General features: G+C 31.7%; 1 protein-coding gene across 2 annotated transcripts in view; it reads left to right on the forward strand.

The window, feature by feature from the left end:
* Positions 1-14239, forward strand: part of LOC140447811 (uncharacterized) — a 192703-nt gene that overhangs the window by 164037 nt on the left and 14427 nt on the right. Inside the window, exon 1 of one of the 2 annotated variants that reach the window (XM_072540684.1) lies at positions 8109-8247. The exons of the other annotated variant lie outside the window; for it this stretch is intronic. The gene's annotated coding sequence lies outside the window, so the exon portion shown is untranslated. Of the gene's footprint in view, positions 1-8108; positions 8248-14239 lie in introns of those variants that run through there. 2 annotated transcript variants of the gene reach the window in all.

A 14239-nucleotide genomic window follows, 5' to 3' on the forward strand; every position in this document is an offset into this window, starting at 1 on the left:
ATTGGGATGATGTAATTGTGGTTGAAAGATCCTTCGATGAACATGTCAAAAATCTGACAGAAGTCTTTCAACGATTGCTGGCAGCGAATTTGAAGTTAAGTTTGAAGAAATATCACATGTTTCGATGTGTCATATGAAAAATTCCCGTACTCGAATCGGTATCAATAGAGTGTTATGACTTATTTCTGCATCCCTGCTTCATCAGACACTCGCTGATGCAAATTCAAACTCGGAAAGTCCAACGAATGTCTCCTAAAACTTGACCACTGCAGTGGTGAGCGTACTCTATTGATACCGATTCGAGCATGAGAAGTTTATCGAATTTGTCCTCCTAGGCCATATATTTGGCCATTTCCCCCCTGCATGGGGGATTCAGTGGGAAGCCCGGGGGTAAAAGTGGTAACCTTTTTTGCATCTTTTTTGGGGTCCCAAAATTAATATTCTCGGCAAAATTCAGCTTGTTCGTATGATTATTAAGGGTTAACTCTCTGACGACTGGACTATAGCCCAGAGGACAGAAAACGATATTATTAAATCGTTTTCGTTCATGGTCACCAAAGTAGGTATCACCTCTGTACGCTAATCTCTGCAATGGTCAAGTTTTAAGAGACATTCGTCCATTCATGAATTTATATCAGCCCGAGTGTCTGATGCAGCAGGCATGCTGAAATAAGTCATAACACTCTATTGATGCCGATTCGAGCACGGGAAGTTTAACGAATTTGTCCTCCTGGGCCATATATTTGGCCATTTAATATATATATATATATATATATATATATATATATATATATATATATATATATATATGTATATATATGTATATATATATATATGTATATATATATATATATATATATATATATATACAGTAGACTCCCTCTATAACGAGAACTGAAATGGCAGACTAATTACCTCGTTATAAGCGGATCTCGTTATATCCAACAACAATAATACTGTGCATACATATGAATATGTAGTTTTCTAAAACATTAACTTTCTATAGTGAAGCCATTCGGAGCAATATAAGATGCTAATAACTATTGTTTGAATGGCGTTTTTGAAAAAAAGTTGTTTACTTTTATTGTCAATGAAATACATTAAAACAAAAAAGAGTTGTTTACTATACACGGAATAACCTATCGATGACATTACGTTACAGCTTACGAGTAACTATAATTACATCTCGAACAAATGGACTATTATGATTTACTAACGAACTAATATTATGCTGAAATAAATTGCCTGTGTGTTTACTATATTTATAACAATTAGGCCAACAATGATGTTTTTGTAAACATGCTGAGTCTTTAAGGTAGATTTGTAGCAAAAGTAATATGAAACAAGACATCATCATCATCATCATCATCAATCAGCCCTGAGTTGTCCATTGTTGAACATAAGCCTCCTCTAGACTTTTCCATCTGCTTCTGTTCTGCGCCTCTGCTATCCAATTGGTCACGATTCTTTTGAGGTCGTCGGTCCATCGCGTTGGGGGTCTTCCTCGGCTTCGCTTGTCAGTCCGTGGTCTCCACTCAAGCAATTTTTTTGTCCAACTGTCGTCTTTCATTCTTGCAACATGTCCTGCCCATCTCCATTTTTGCCTTGTAATATGTTCGATAATGTCTTCCACTCCGGTTCGTCTACGAACTTCCTCGTTTCTTATTCTATTTCTTAAGCTTATTCCAAGCATTGATCTCTCCATCTTTCGTTGTGTCCTTCTCAATTTTTCGGCTGATGTTTTTGTGAGAGTTAAGGTTTGTGCTCCGTATGTGAGGACTGGTAGAACGCACTGGTTAAAAGCTTTTCTTTTTAAATGGATCGGTATATTTGTTTTAAATACGTCTCTCATTTTTCCGAATGCAGCCTGCATTCGGAAAATGAAACAAGACACATATGTGTTATTCAATACCTGTGCTCTAGTTTCTATTTGTCCTAATAAAAATGGTAAACAATTTACGTAATGAATAATAAGTATTCTTTTCGGATATTTTATGAATTAAATAATTATATCAATATTTAACCACATTGCCAAGGAATATGACTACCACGACCAATCCAACGTTCAGAAAAGTTTTTAAGTATGTTCTAACTGCCTTCTCTCTAGAATGTGGTGGTGTACCATCTTCCATAAACCACATATTTTGGGTTTTCAGCATTTTACAATACTTAGAGAAAAATTAATACAACGCCATTATAAAAACTTAGGAAGCAGTAGAAAAGGGAAATTGTAAACATGATGACGGCCAACGTCTGAATACGGACACGCCACCTAAAGAAGAAGGTGAAGAATATTTTCTCCAATATGACTTTTACCACCCATAACAAAGCATTTTGTAATATTACATTATCATCTTTGAGATGTTTTAATAACAATAAACTATAAATTATACTTGCAGGTATTCAGGGCTTTACTGTACAAATATCAAACTAAGAATTATTATGCAGCTGTCTTATAAAACGCGATTATCTCGAAGACGGTTAAATTTTGAGGTTAATAACAAGTATACTTTTTCTTTGTAAAAATAATGTATCTTTAATATTTTTTAACACAAATAGAGCTAACTTAAAGAGCAAAAAAGTTAAGCGCAAATGTATGCCACACATGTGGCATATGTGGCGTCCTCTATTAGTAACATTAAATTATGTATAAAATTACAATTTATCCTACTCAAAAGCATCTAACTGTAAATTTTTGTATAAAAATATTTAACAAAGTTATAGCGAAAAATAAAATTTTAAATTTTTACTTTAACACCCTGTATCTTTCTTAATATCAATATTTTATTAAAGCAAGTTGGCTTAAATCGTAATATTTTAAAGTGCAGAATCTACGGTTTCTGTTTGTACAATTACTTAAGGACCACCCTGTATATATATATATATATATATATATATATATATATATATATATATACAATATACTCCCTCTATAACGAACACGGTTATTACGAGGTTTCGCTTATAACGAGGTACATTAGATGTCCTGTGAAATTTCTATTGAACTATAACCCTCCATAGCGAGGTAAATTTGGTTATAACGAGATAAAATAAGATTGAAAAACGTGTTTTTTACATTTTGGCCCGTCCGTAGCTATAAATAAATACCCGTTTTAACTGCGCCGCCCGCAATAAAATTCTTACAATTTATGATTCTTAGTTGGAAATTTACAATTTATGATTCACAAGTGTCATTCTAGGAGGTTGACCATTCACACCTAATAAGGTCCTAATAGACAAGATGTGGAAAGTGTTTTAAAGGTTGGCAGAAACTTTATCCAAAGAAAAAACGCAAATGAGGAAGCATAAAACTGTTTCACATCTTTAGAAAATATGATAGATAGAATACTGGACAATTTAAAGCAGTCAAAAATGACAAACTTCTTCCAATTGCAGACGCAATAGTTTATGTTATTCTTGAAAATACGCTTTATACAGATTTACAGAATACAAATTTTTTATTTTAACGTATATCATTGACAATAAAAGTAAACAACTCTTTTTTGTTTTAATGTATTTCATTGACAATAAAAGTAAACAACTTTTTTTCAAAAACGCCATTCAAACAATAGTTATTAGCATCTTATATTGCTCCGAATGGCTTCACTATAGAAAGTTAATGTTTTAGAAAACTACATATTCATATGTATGCACAGTATTATTGTTGTTGGATATAACGAGATCCGCTTATAACGAGGTAATTAGTCTGCCATTTCAGTTCTCGTTATAGAGGGAGTCTACTGTATATATATATATATATATATATATATATATATATATATATGTATATATATGTATATATATATATATGTATATATATATATATATATATATATATATATATATATATATATATATATATATATATATATATACAGTAGACTCCCTCTATAACGAGAACTGAAATGGCAGACTAATTACCTCGTTATAAGCGGATCTCGTTATATCCAACAACAATAATACTGTGCATACATATGAATATGTAGTTTTCTAAAACATTAACTTTCTATAGTGAAGCCATTCGGAGCAATATAAGATGCTAATAACTATTGTTTGAATGGCGTTTTTGAAAAAAAGTTGTTTACTTTTATTGTCAATGAAATACATTAAAACAAAAAAGAGTTGTTTACTTTTATTGTCAATGATATACGTTAAAATAAAAAATTTGTATTCTGTAAATCTGTATAAAGCGTATTTTCAAGAATAACATAAACTATTGCGTCTGCAATTGGAAGAAGTTTGTCATTTTTGACTGCTTTAAATTGTCCAGTATTCTATCTATCATATTTTCTAAAGATGTGAAACAGTTTTATGCTTCCTCATTTGCGTTTTTTCTTTGGATAAAGTTTCTGCCAACCTTTAAAACACTTTCCACATCTTGTCTATTAGGACCTTATTAGGTGTGAATGGTCAACCTCCTAGAATGACACTTGTGAATCATAAATTGTAAATTTCCAACTAAGAATCATAAATTGTAAGAATTTTATTGCGGGCGGCGCAGTTAAAACGGGTATTTATTTATAGCTACGGACGGGCCAAAATGTAAAAAACACGTTTTTCAATCTTATTTTATCTCGTTATAACCAAATTTACCTCGCTATGGAGGGTTATAGTTCAATAGAAATTTCACAGGACATCTAATGTACCTCGTTATAAGCGAAACCTCGTAATAACCGTGTTCGTTATAGAGGGAGTATATTGTATATATATATATATATATATATATATATATATATATATATATATATATATATATATATATATACAGGGTGGTCCTTAAGTAATTGTACAAACAGAAACCGTAGATTCTGCACTTTAAAATATTACGATTTAAGCCAACTTGCTTTAATAAAATATTGATATTAAGAAAGATACAGGGTGTTAAAGTAAAAATTTAAAATTTTATTTTTCGCTATAACTTTGTTAAATATTTTTATACAAAAATTTACAGTTAGATGCTTTTGAGTAGGATAAATTGTAATTTTATACATAATTTAATGTTACTAATAGAGGACGCCACATATGCCACATGTGTGGCATACATTTGCGCTTAACTTTTTTGCTCTTTAAGTTAGCTCTATTTGTGTTAAAAAATATTAAAGATACATTATTTTTACAAAGAAAAAGTATACTTGTTATTAACCTCAAAATTTAACCGTCTTCGAGATAATCGCGTTTTATAAGACAGCTGCATAATAATTCTTAGTTTGATATTTGTACAGTAAAGCCCTGAATACCTGCAAGTATAATTTATAGTTTATTGTTATTAAAACATCTCAAAGATGATAATGTAATATTACAAAATGCTTTGTTATGGGTGGTAAAAGTCATATTGGAGAAAATATTCTTCACCTTCTTCTTTAGGTGGCGTGTCCGTATTCAGACGTTGGCCGTCATCATGTTTACAATTTCCCTTTTCTACTGCTTCCTAAGTTTTTATAATGGCGTTGTATTAATTTTTCTCTAAGTATTGTAAAATGCTGAAAACCCAAAATATGTGGTTTATGGAAGATGGTACACCACCACATTCTAGAGAGAAGGCAGTTAGAACATACTTAAAAACTTTTCTGAACGTTGGATTGGTCGTGGTAGTCATATTCCTTGGCAATGTGGTTAAATATTGATATAATTATTTAATTCATAAAATATCCGAAAAGAATACTTATTATTCATTACGTAAATTGTTTACCATTTTTATTAGGACAAATAGAAACTAGAGCACAGGTATTGAATAACACATATGTGTCTTGTTTCATTTTCCGAATGCAGGCTGCATTCGGAAAAATGAGAGACGTATTTAAAACAAATATACCGATCCATTTAAAAAGAAAAGCTTTTAACCAGTGCGTTCTACCAGTCCTCACATACGGAGCACAAACCTTAACTCTCACAAAAACATCAGCCGAAAAATTGAGAAGGACACAACGAAAGATGGAGAGATCAATGCTTGGAATAAGCTTAAGAAATAGAATAAGAAACGAGGAAGTTCGTAGACGAACCGGAGTGGAAGACATTATCGAACATATTACAAGGCAAAAATGGAGATGGGCAGGACATGTTGCAAGAATGAAAGACGACAGTTGGACAAAAAAATTGCTTGAGTGGAGACCACGGACTGACAAGCGAAGCCGAGGAAGACCCCCAACGCGATGGACCGACGACCTCAAAAGAATCGTGACCAATTGGATAGCAGAGGCGCAGAACAGAAGCAGATGGAAAAGTCTAGAGGAGGCTTATGTTCAACAATGGACAACTCAGGGCTGATTGATGATGATGATGATGATGATGTCTTGTTTCATATTACTTTTGCTACAAATCTACCTTAAAGACTCAGCATGTTTACAAAAACATCATTGTTGGCCTAATTGTTATAAATATAGTAAACACACAGGCAATTTATTTCAGCATAATATTAGTTCGTTAGTAAATCATAATAGTCCATTTGTTCGAGATGTAATTATAGTTACTCGTAAGCTGTAACGTAATGTCATCGATAGGTTATTCCGTGTGTATATAAGTAACCAATGAACGAGATACATCACAGTTTAATACGTGATTTAACCTCTGCAACGATTAAGACGTAGTTCCATAATATACCATAAGATTTGGATATGTATCCAAAAGAATATATTCATCCATTATACATTATAGCCATTACGTAGCCCAGAATTTAATCCGCTTGATTTTGGTGTATTAAAACAACGTATCTATAAGAATCCCATAAACATTCGCAACCAACTATGAGAAGAAATAAATACTGCAGCAGTTTTTTTAGAACCAATGATGCTATTTAATATGAGACGATCTTTTATGGAATATATTGACAAATGAATTAAAGGAAATGGTGGACATATCGAACACTTACTTTGACAAAAAGTTATGTTATTTATTTTAACTATTTCTTAATTTGGGTTTTAAACAAAATGTTTTAATTATGACTTTAATTTAACATAAAACGTAAAATGTTTAATGTAAAATCCTTTTATTGTGTTATTTTGTCAAATCCTATTATTAATTATCCTGCTAATATATTTATTTTATTTAATGTTTCGTTAACTATTAACTTTATTTAAAGGTATTTTATACCAAAATTCAAAAGTATTAATGTTTTTGTCTATTTTTTCTTCGTTGCCTGGAGTAATTGCCTTAAATCAGAATTATGCAGCTGATTTGTAAAATGCGATTATCCCGAAAACTGTTGTGTTTTGAAGTTATTAACAAGTATACCTTTTTTTTTTGTTTAAACAATGTATCTTTAACATTTTTTGTCCCAGATACAGGTAACTTAAAGACCAAAAAAGTTAAGTGCAAATTTATACCACATATGTGGTATATGTGGCGATCTCTATCAGTTACATCAAAGTGTGTATCAAATTATAATTTTTCATACTTAAAAGTACCCAGTTGTAAAGTTTTATACATAAATGTTTACAAACATAAAAGTTATAGCGAAAAATAAAATTTTAAATTTGCACTTTAACACCCTGTATCTTTCCTAATATCAACATTTTATTAAAGCAATTTGGATTAAATCGTAATATTTTAAAGTGTAGAATCTACTGTTTCTTTTTGTACAATTACTTAAGGACCACCCTGTATATATATATATATATATACAATTTTTGATAAAAAGCATACAAAAACCCTTGTATGTCACACTCATCCAACAGGAATAATAATAACTAACTTTACAAAGCTCTCGCTCCTTTGTCGCTGGAACTTCAAATGCACTCGTTATTCTGTCCCATACCTATGTTGCGTCACGTATAAATAAATAGCTATTGTATTATTTTTAAATAAATAAATTTTCAAACGGTTCTTTATTCTGTAATTTTGATTTTCTGTTAATTTAAAAAAACAATTTAATTTGCAGTAAATTTGTATACTTTTGTATGAAACAGCATCAAATTTTGTTTTGGTAGTGGCGCTCAAAACCCTAGAACTGGCCCTGGTAAATACTATATAAAAATAGATAGATCTACCTCTACTTTATAATACAACAACGGAAGAAGCGACACTCGTATTTTGTAGATTTTATCAATGAAATTCTTTGCAACTTTGTAACTGAATATTATTAACTTTTAGATAAAAATTTCAAAATTGTCAACTAAGAATAGTGACCCGTATCATACTTTAATGTACTTAATCGAAGTATTCTTGATAGCGGGTTTATCTTTTACTAAAAAAAATTTGAGTTAATTCCAAATTTAGTATCTTTAGCTCTGGTTCGTTTTTAATAAAGAGAAGGTCAGTATTAAAATTATTTTTGTATAATACCCAAAGAAAGATTTCCGCGTTATTCAGGTTATATTTTTATGCATCACAGTTTGAAAGTAATCATCAAAATGCCCATCATACACATAATTACTTCTTATATAGTTTTCGGATTACTTAGGTTTCATTGTATTATGGTAAACAAATAACTTTCAATCAGTTGTTAAAATCGAACGATATTTTATATTTACATTAATGCTTTATACTTTGTAACGTCGAGTCGCGTCGGCTCGATGGCTCAGTGTGCTCGACTTCGATGTAGTTTAGTCATTGTTTGAGTTACTTGACAAGCAAAGAAATTTTTCAAAAGCAACAGTATAAGATTCAAAAAACATCTTTGACTATTAATTGGAATTTACGAGTAAATCCTGTTGGTCGATAGATGCAACAAGATAAGCGGCAATATATTTTACACTACCTTTATGAATAACATTTTACTGCTCTGTTGTTTCAATTAGCACTGCTCAAGAAGTTATCGTTTATTGGTTTTAATATTTTATTGCAATAGAACGCGTTACGGAATATTTATTTAAACAGGGAATTTATTACATGTTAATTTTTTTAAATTTCTTCTGACGCGTCGTCAGAACGCGTAATGTAAGTAACATAATGTAAGTTTACCCAATAATCAAAGTTATGCCTTTACAAGAACATATTATTTGAAAAATAAGGAGTAAATACCGTCTGTCATAATAGTTGCAATCTCCTTTATACACACTTTAAAAATTTGTTTAGTAATGTATTTCTTAAATCCACACAATCATTAAAAAATTATTCATGCTGTTTAAAAATATCTTTCTGTTTACGACACTGTCATCGACAAAGTAGATCAAATTCAAACGTCATCATATTTCTCTTCTGTTTCTCGTTAAAAATTAATTGATGGTCGTGGATTGTATTGGTGTTATTAACAGCAAAAATCTTATTTAAAACATGCGAACGGTTTTTGCAATCACAATCAATGCAGTGTTTATGCTTGTTTAGCATTGGCTGTTAAATAATTTGTGTTCGATTGTTTCGTCTGTTGTACAACCCTCGTCCCTTTTTAAGTGTAGTAGTTGTATATAAGTACCTATTTTTTATAGTAGTCTAGTGAAGTGGTACTTCAAAGCAAAATGAGTAATTTGGCAGAAAATAAAATACAGTCGAAACGTAGAGTGTTATCTCCAGAAGAACGGCGTTTAGTTCTAAAAGTCGAAAGTTATTTCAATTTGGAAAAAATCGTATGGGTCCATTGACATCTGTTATGGCAGTTCAGAAACTCACATGTATCTCAGAGAGGACATTCCTAAGAATTTAATAACATGAGTGGGGGCGAAATAAATAAAGTATGCAAGAGAAATCGTAGACATCCAAAAACTTTGTACCAGTCAATTAAACTTGCAATTAAAAATATTATACATATATATATATATATATATATATATATATATATATATATATATATATATATATATATATATATATATATATATATATATATAGAGCATGAGCATATATAAAGCATATATAAAGAACATGTAACAGTTAGTACTGTGTTATAAAAAATAAAAGACAAGGAACTGTGTGATATTAGTTTAACAAGTTTGTGGAGAGAGCTGAAACATTTAGGTTTTCGATATAAAAAGACAAATAATAGACAAGTATTGTATAAAATCTCTAACGTTGTTTCAAAACGGTGGCATTTTTTAAGAAAATCATCATCATTCAATCTTCGCTTATCCACTGCTGGACATAGATCTCCCTCATAATTTTCCATCTATTTCGATCTTGTGCCTCTTGCATCCATTTCCTATGACAACGTTTTAGATCGTCAGTCCAACGTGTTGGTGGACGACCTCTACTTCGGTAGGCATCATCTCTTGGTCTCCATTCCAGTATCCGCTTTGTCCATCTATTGTCTGTCATTCGAGCCACGTGACCTGCCCAATTCCATTTTAGTGTTGCTACTCTCTCTACTGCATCAGCCACTCCTGTTCTTTGTCGTAGCTGGCGATTTGGGATCTTTTTAAGAAAATACATGAACAATAAAACGTCTGATAGTCCGAGGCAAATTGTATTTTTAGATGAAACTTGGATTTTCGCTAAAGGAAATATGTCAAAATCATCCTGGCAAGATGGCACCACGAAATGTTATTCTTCTAGTCGTTCTGGTAATGGTAAACACTACTTCATGTTACAAATGAAGAGGGTTTTATTACTGAAGCTAGTTTAATTGTTTCGTCCACAAAGAATACAGGTGATTACCATGGAAATATGGATGCAAATATTTTTAAAGAATGGTTTGAAGAATAGGTTCCATAATTGTGTTGGATAATGCATCCTACTACTCAAGAGTAGAAGAGTGATTTCCTTCAAGCAGCTGGACAAAAGAAGAAATAAAGTTATGGTTGACAGAAAAAAATATTTATCCCAGTGACATATTTTTAAAAGTCGATTTACTTCTATGTTACTGACAATGAAATTTGTTACTGACCAAATGGCTCTTAAATATGGCCATGACGTTCTTCGAATTCCTCCTTACCATTCCCACTATACATGCAATTGAGTTAGTTTGGGGTGTAGCCAAAAATTTTTATGATAAACATGCATCCAAAACAACAGATGACGCTAGCGTTCTTAGTTTATGGAAAGAATCGCTAGAACAAATAAAGGCAGAACAATGGCAAAATTGTATTAGACATACGGAAGATATAATCGTTCAGTCTTTTCAAACCGAGCGAGTTATAGATGAGGTGTGGCCTCTAGTTCTTCGGATAGACAATTCAGATAGTGACGAAGTGAATAGGATAAATCGTTTGCCAAAAAGAAGTAACAAAAAGTGTTTCGGGAATTCAATTCGGACTTTGTGGGGTGTTTTCGTTAAACGATAAAATATCTTCGGTCTAATTACTGAACTGCATTCTCTCAATAGCTTTGGTATTAATTACTGAACTACACGTGTTTAAACATTCTATTTTGCTGAAAACTCGAAAGTGATTTAGTGCTAATTTGTTTTAAGGTTATATTTAATACAGTGTTTGTAGAAAGTAGCCTTGGATGTATTTTATTCAAATTTGGACATACCAGTAACTTGGCAAGTATTTTCCAATTTAACTGCATGCAAAACCATTCGTATAATTTTCACTCTACGCAAAATAGAGACTTATAGAGACCTTGATGAACATTTGATGTCGACAAATAATTTCGAGTATTCGAAATATTCCGTCCCACTTCTTTTAATACGCCCTGTATATACATATTATATTTATTTTATTTGCCTTTGACACAGTAAAATCCAATATTATTCTTCTTCTTTAGGTACCATCTCCTCTAAGGAGGTTGGTAATCCTCTCAGCTATTTTCACTTTTGGGCCCTGAAAAAGTCGACGGAACTGTAATTATACCACTTTCTCAGATTGTTGAGCCAGAAGATGCGTCTTCTCCCAATACTTCGTTTTCCCTGTATTTTTCCCTGCATTATGGTTTGTAGCATCACATATTTATCCCCTCTCATAACGTGGCCGAGATATTGTAACTTTTTTATCTTAATCATATTCATGATTTCTATTTCCTTTGTCATCTTTCTGAGGACCTCAACATTTGTTATGCGATCTACCCAACTTATTTTTAATATTCTTCGGTAGGTCCACATCTCGAATGCTTCAAGTCGATCGCTCACGTCTTTCTTTAAGGTCCAGGTCTCCACCCCATACAGCAGCACCGAAAACACATATGAACGTATTATTCTTATTTTGAGTTGCAAACTAAGGTCTCTACTGCATAATACTTTTCTCATCTTATCAAATGTTGCTCTAGCTTGTCCAATTCTCATTTTTATTTCTTCTGTATACTCGTTATTTTCATTAATAATTGTACCAAGATATCTGTATTTTTTTACTTTTTCTATTGGAATCCCATTATGTTTAAAATGTCTTGTGTTTTGGAAATTGTCATAAATTTTGTTTTATTAGCATTGTTAGTCTACTTTCCTCACTAGCATTTACTACACATGTACATTATCTAATGTACATTATCTAAAAGTGTCTGTAGATCTCGTATATTCTCTGCAATTAGTAAAGTATCATCGGTATATCCAATATTGTTGATGGGTCTGCCGTTGACTTTTATTCCAATTGTTACATTTTCGAGTGATTTTTTAATTATTTCTTCCGAATATAGATTGAACAATAAGGGGGGAGAGTATGCAACCTCGCCTGACGCCTCTTTTTATCTTTACTTCCTCCGAAAGTTCTTTCCCTATTCTGACTTTTGCTGTTTGCTTAAAGTAGAGATGAGTTATTATTCTTAAGTCTTTTTTGTCAATGTGTTTATTTTTAAGTAACGGTATCAGACGGTTATTGTAATCAATAAAACAAACATAGAGTGGTTGGTTTACAACCATACAACTTTGCATGAGGACGTTAAATTCAAATAATGCCTCACGTGTACCCATGGCATTCCTAAATCCAAATTGGGTTTCAGTGATGTCTTGTTCTACTTTTCTGAAAATTCTGAAATGGATAATTTTTAAGAATATTTTTAGTGTGTGACTCATTAGACTAATTATACGGTGGTCATTTCATTTCTTTTGTATTAGGTTTTTTTGGTAATAAATGTTGATTTGAGCCAATTTCTAGGAATAATACCCGTATTATATATATAGTATTATATATAACACGGGTATCATATATACGGGTATATTTCCAATATTATTACTAAACATAAAATACAGGAAATTAAATATTTTTACTTTTCAATCGATCGGAATTAAATGTTAACGCCCCACTGTTTGAGGCCCACTGATCATATCTTAATTACATATCGGCCGTCATAGGGTAAAAGGATTATTGCCAAATTGAAATGGTTTATTCCAAAAAGCTTTTATCTACAACGATATTATGCGTAAACTATTGGGTCTACATGAATTTTCTGAAAGCGCCAAATTGAAGAAAAAGGATTATTTTATCAAATGAAATAATTCAACGATTAGAAAGTAAACTGCTAAATATTGTAAAATAGGTTTGAAAAAGTACGGTGATTTTATAGATGATAACGGTGATGAAATTTAAAAAGAATCATTCTAAAGTAAGAGTACACGTTTAGAAAAACAAATTTAAGCACAATTTTTAAAAAAATAAGACGTACATGATGCACCAAAGAAAATATGTTCAAAAGCGAAGCGAGTTTACTATTTTAAAAAATAAATTCATAAATTCAAATTTATAAAAGTCATAATATCTCCAGTAATCAAGGAAAATTGATATATTTTCTTAAATTTGGATACAGGCCTCCCTTAAACTCCTCCATTCTTTGCTATTTTGTGATCAAATGTGATCAAGTTGATTTAACCGGCTGTAATACTGCGAACACTCACCAACCCGTCTGGCAGGGGTGGTGTTTTAATGTCAATATACCCATTAAAACCGCGAGAACTTTGTTTAAATTATTTAAAATTACTCAGACAAAACCATATCCATCTACTACATTGGTGATTTTATGGGACGAGCTTACCCTTTGGCTGTAACGCATAAAAACATATTTCTGGTTTTCTAAAGACTGATATCTACCCTTTCAACAGTAACTGACCAGCCTCCTCCTTTTGCACAAGCTACTGATACTTCTTCCTTAGCAGAACAAGAATATCCTGCAATTGAGCATGAAACCATTTCACATCATTACTCAAAAGATCCTTCGACATCTTTTGAAAAACCATCAACATCTGAAGAATCTAAGGTCACTCAAGAATCGACAATGGCCTAAAGAATCCTGATTACACCTAAGCAACTCCGACCATTTCCTAAAGCTGCACAACGCAAAAAGCTTAAAGAGGTAGGAAGAGAAGCAGAAGTTGTATTTTAACTAGTACACCAGAAAGCAGAAGCAGAAAAATTTTAGCTCCGGAGAGAAAAAGGAAGAAGTCTGGTAAATTAATTGCAGCCATCCATAATCTTTCTATTAAGAAGAAAGCTTGTGATTCTACATA

The sequence above is a fragment of the Diabrotica undecimpunctata genome, chromosome 8 (genome assembly GCF_040954645.1).
Source record: "Diabrotica undecimpunctata isolate CICGRU chromosome 8, icDiaUnde3, whole genome shotgun sequence".
NCBI lineage: Eukaryota > Metazoa > Arthropoda > Insecta > Coleoptera > Chrysomelidae > Diabrotica > Diabrotica undecimpunctata.